A 6000-nucleotide genomic window follows, 5' to 3' on the forward strand; every position below is an offset into this window, starting at 1 on the left:
TACAATAACTCCAACCCCGTTCTACACACATGCCTCTTTTCTCTTCTCCTCTCTCTCTCTCTCTCATGGGAGAGTCCATTTGAAACTCAATCACACGCTTTGTTGGGTACATCGTTCCTGTGTCCAAAGAGTCCCATATACAATATCTGCCGCTGTAATTGCTGATCTCAGTCATCTGATGTCTCTTACTAGTGTTGGGTCCGCCCGGACTAAACGGCGACATGACCGGAAATGACCTTGTCTAGGACCTGACCTCAGATCTGGGGTACCATTTGGCTAAGTCTGAGTAGGATAGAAGAAAAAATGATAATAATAATAATGATGATAATTATAATAATAACAATAATAACAACAACAATAATAAAAACAATAATGATAATAATAATAATAATAATAATAATAATAATAATAATAATAATAACAATAATAATATTAATAAGTCGAAGAATAAGAATAGAAACAACAAATCAAAAATAAAAATAAAACAATAACAAAATAACAATAAAATTATAAAGAATAACAATAAAATACAAATAAATTAAATTTATATATATATATATATATATATATATATATATATATATATATATGTATATATATATATATATATATATATATATATATATATATATAAGGGGATGGGTTACTGTCTCCTTGAAGGTCGCCACGCCAACGTTGGTTAAATTAAATTAAATTAGATTAGGGCTTGCTTCTCCCTGGGAATCACAATTTCCTGTAATTCTGCCCTCAGTTGGATTACGATTACTACTGATTTGGACAAATGTGTCTAAAAATAAATAGAAGTATTAGAAAACCATTCAGTTTCCTCGTGTGAACTATGATGACGAATAAAATATGATCATATTTCCTGACGTTAAAATCACCTGGCGACAGCTGGTATCTAGACATGAATCGCAAAATACTTAGTAAGGTTTACTTTATCTATGTGATTCACCAATGCCTTGGATCACGTGTTAGACTCGTGACCAACAGCTATTACACTCCCGGATGGGAGCTCATATATGTCCGATCTATGGGTAATGCTGTGACCTCACACACAAACACACACACACACACACAATTCCCCGCCCACGAGTTGGAGTGCCGGCTCTCAACGCAGTGATACTGAATTTATTTCAGTCCTGGACGGGATTCGAACTCGGACCATTGGAGTAGCGGTTGCCAACGCTACCACTAAACCGTCGAGTCGTGTGTGTGATTCACCATTATCATGGATCACGTGCTGGACTCGTGATCGACATCTATTTCCCTCTCGGAAGAGAACTCAGAGCTCATATGGGTAATGCTGTGACCTTACACGCGCACACACACCCAACTCCCCGCCCACGAGAGTTGGAGTAACAATTCGCAGCGCAGCGATACTGAAATTATTTCATCCTTGGGCGGGATTCGCACCCGTATCGCTGTAGTGGCGGCCGGGAATTCTAACCACTACGCCAGTGTGTGTGTGTGTGTGTGTGTGTGTGTGTGTGTGTGTGTGTGCGTGCAAGCGTTTCTTTTTTATCAGGATTACAATAAATATTCACCTCAGTATTCGAAAATTGTTACTAAAATAATACTAAGTGCCTTTGACGAATACAGTGTAATCTTTAATCGATATTTTTACTCTTTTCCTACATAGACGGTCGTTGAGGTAAACGGGGATGCAATTGGCCAGAAGAAAGGCCGTTAAGGGCGTCGCCGGAGCTAAAGGATCGAGTAACTGTCTCTGATTACAGGTAGGATGACTGACAAGAGCCCTTCCACCCAACTGCTTGACTCAACCGAGGCATTTTGTTCTTCTCTATCAAATGCTCCCCGGTACTAAATTGAAAACAAATTATTTTTATAATAATGATAATAGTGATAATAATAATGATAATAATAATAATAATAATAATAATAATGATAATGATAATAATAATAATAATGATAATGATAATGATAATGATAATAATAATAATAATAATAATAATAGTAGTAGTAGTGATGGTAATGATAATAATAATAATTTCCTTCTGAACGCTGCTGACGGCAAACGTGAAAAATACATATATTTTTCCCTGTCCACCAAATGCTCCTTACAGCACTGACACTTTGACGGTGGTGGGTTGAGTTGAGTATCTTAATGAGGAGCAGAGATGAAACTCTCTCTCCAGGGTCACCCACATGGAACAGGTCCTGTGCGAAAGATAGGACCAAGTTAAGCTCGTGAGCTCACAGTTGCAGGAACTCAGCCAAGAGATCCAACAGGATTTAGAATCAGATAATCCACTGCTATCTGCAGACAACGAAACTAATTATGAGAGAGAGAGAATCCGACAAGAAATAATGGTCTCAAACTGTCAGGAAATAGATTTAATTTGGAAGTGGGTAGAAACAGCTTCGCCAACCGTGTAGTTAATGAATGGAATAAACTTCCTGCAGAGCCACTGCAATGTAGTTCAGTTCGAAGCTTAAGATTCGTGTAGACAAACACCTAAACAAGATGCTGTAATGCCTACCATTTATTTTATATTGTTTATTTGTTTGTTATTATTTGACTGTGTGTTTATTATTTCTTTGATTATCATTTATTATTTGTCAGTTTAAAATTATTTATTATTTACTTGTTTGTTGATAATTTAATTTCGCTTATTTATTTATTTACTTATTTTGTTTGTTACTATTTATATCATTATAGACATCATCAAGGGAATACCTATATATATACATTATAACTTCTATATATACATATATATTATTATAACTTCTATTTATGTGTTTATCATTTTTTGTTTGCATCCGACCTAGTTATGGACCAAAAGGTCTGCTTCGGCATGCTCCTCCTTTGTAATCCTTTGAGAGAGATAGTTTTGCTTTCGTAGATCACACAAATGTATTTGACTCAAACATCAGCAACGAATGATACGAAATAGTGCAAATGAACACATTTTACCATGTTTATCTGAACTTGACATGAGCGATACGGCCGTGAATCGAGTGCATAAAGACGGAGAGGAAATAGAGAAACGTAAAAACAAACATCGCACAATGATATAATTCACCCAAGTTGTTTATAGTTTGCCTCGATAATATCTGTACCGGGGAAAGATCTAAGAATTAAATGGGAACATCTAAATCATCTGAGGTTTGCCAATGGCATTATTCCCGTTTCTGAAGCAGCAGGAGATTTGCACGATGTGCTCAGTGACTTCAACGCTCTGGCACATGCACTGAGCATAGTTTGGAGAGTAGATTCTTCTAAATTCTTCTGTACAGTGTTGCAAGTGACATGCATGAAGAAATGTATTCATAGTACGTCATCCACAAAGCCTTGCATTTGTAATATGTTAGAATGTGTTGAAAGTATGCTTAAAATTCTAAGGAATGTGTATTTGGCTCAACTGAATAAAACAAATATACTGTATATGCATTGTATTACACAAGTAAACATATACATGCTTGGATACGAACGCATACATATGTCTTATATACTGCACACAGGTACACGAAAGTACATATATGCATGCATGATACACATACATATATATACATGCGTCCATACATGAATACATTTATACACAAGCATATAAATTGATAAACTATATATATTCAAAGGAACACACACATGTCATGAAAGTGTATAATACCGAGCGAGATTAAATAAGTACTAATATATATGCATGCATAAAGCGCACATAAACATAAACATGCAATAACAGTATACACAGAAACATATGTTTATAAACTGCACACACACACATGTATATGCATATACAGAGGCGTGCACTGACATACTTTCTAATGGCCCAAATGCAGTCTCGTATACTTGTGATAAGAAGAAGGGCGCATTCTTCTGTCTACCGCTACGTAATTATGGCCTTACCGACACGCGCGCGCGCGCGCATGCACGCAAGTTGCAAGTTGCAAGGTTGATTCAAGCCGCAGCGTTGTCACGGGACGACCTTCGTTCTCTTGTGACTCATTAGATTGTATTCTACTTTCACCTATGTTAAAAATATGTGTGTGTGTGTGTGTGTGTGTGTGTGTGTGCGTGAGCGCGCGAACGTACTTCACACACCCTTATGAACATTTAGCAAACTTATCCACGTTCTAAAGTGTATAATTACATCCGAGTGCATAAAATTGTCCACATTCCCAAATTGCACAGGCGTCTCTTTGTAACAAGCGAGATAGAGCTGTTTACTGGTAAACACTTATTTGTTAATTTAGGTAAAATTCTCATGGGACCAATACGCATGAATGACTTTATCTTTATTAATGATTTGTTAATTCAAGTAATGAAAAAATATTAACACATTTTGATGACGTTCATATCTTACATGTGTGTTCTGGTTGCAATCAAGTGATTTTATTACAATAAGACGTGGGGGGGGACTTGTTCTCAGGGGGTCTCGGTCGGTTATTGCCTCTTTCAGGCGAATTGGCCTGCCCCCTCGCCTGAAGAGAACCGATAGTCCTTTGCGGGATACGGACAGTTGTCCCGCGCAATTTTGATCCGCGGACATTTGTTCCATGGGCAAGTGAACATATGGGCAATTGCTCAACACTGTTTCAGTAAGTTACGTTACGTTGGGTTCGGTCAAGTCAGTCAGGTTGGGTCAGATGTTGAGCAATTGTCCATCTTTTCACATTTTCGTTGACAAAATGTCCGCCGACCAACTGTCCTACATCGGGACTGTTACCATAGGGAGTCTCTCAAGATTACTTTCATTAACTTATTTATGCATTTTTCGGACAACTCAACCGAAACCTTGACATGCGACACAAGTTCTTCAAGAGTGGAAGTTCTCTTGAAGGAGTAACTCGCTCTGCTGGTGTCGAGGTCAATTCGGTCGCCGCGGGTGGGGGTGGGGTGGGTGAGAAAGACGGGGGGCGGGGGGCAGGACCCCTCCCTCAGATGACCTTGTCGAAACACGCAATCCACGCACTGGTTCCTCCGGCAACCACAACATAGTAGTAGAAATACAATAATGATGTGTTAATGCTAACACAATACAAGAATACAAAGTAGTAGCCTACACCGGCAACAACCACAGTAATAATAACAATAATAATAATAATAATAATAACAACAACAATAAAAATAATGATAGTTTTCTGCCTCCAGCGTCGCTGACAGGGAAACCGCAGCCCCACAGCGGTGGTCAACAATCCTCAAACTCAGTAAGGGAACAGTTGCCAGTTGTATAAATATGAACGAATTTGAGTCGACGTTGAGAGAAATCTTGGACCGACTGTCAGCCCCTCGGGGATGCATCTCCAAATGGAGGTGGGGACGGTGAACGGACAACTCGTCCATGGATAACTGGTCCACAAAACTACAAACCTGGACAACTCGTCCAAGTAATTTTTTTTTTGTGATATGTCATTTTATCTGTTTGTTATACATTTTACAATTTTTTATATATTAGACCGTATAATTAAGGGGAAATGTGACAACAGTTTTATATATTAGACCATATAATTAAGGGAAAATATGACAATAATTTTATATATTAGGCCATATAATTAAGGACGTGTTGGGGTTTTGAAAGCAGGCGGTGGGGAGCTGAGCCTCTCCGACGCCTGCATGCAGGGACCAATTGTTGGTTCCGCCCAGTGATACTTGGTAAATATTCTGGGTTCAACCAGACAATTCCCAGATTACAAATAAACTAAGAACAATAAATACATAAACAAACAAATGTAAAAATAAATAAACAAATAAGTAAATAAATAAATAAACAAATAAGTAAATAAATAAGAATAATCACTGGATTGTCATATTTTAAATCCTTTGGTATTAATCGTAATCTTATGCTACTAACATAAAAAAATGTGAGCAAATACGTGTTGGTTTTCTCTTTATTTATGAATGTACTTTCATACAATATTATATGTTTACCCAACACACAAATAAAAATATCAAAATATCCACAACGCTATTTCCAGTAGATTCAGAATGTTATGACACACATACATTATGACAAATATGATGTTATGAAACAAATGACA

This window comes from Oratosquilla oratoria, chromosome 41 (genome assembly GCF_046742065.1).
Source record: "Oratosquilla oratoria isolate Oo_2021 chromosome 41, ASM4674206v1, whole genome shotgun sequence".
Taxonomy (NCBI): Eukaryota; Metazoa; Arthropoda; class Malacostraca; order Stomatopoda; family Squillidae; genus Oratosquilla; species Oratosquilla oratoria.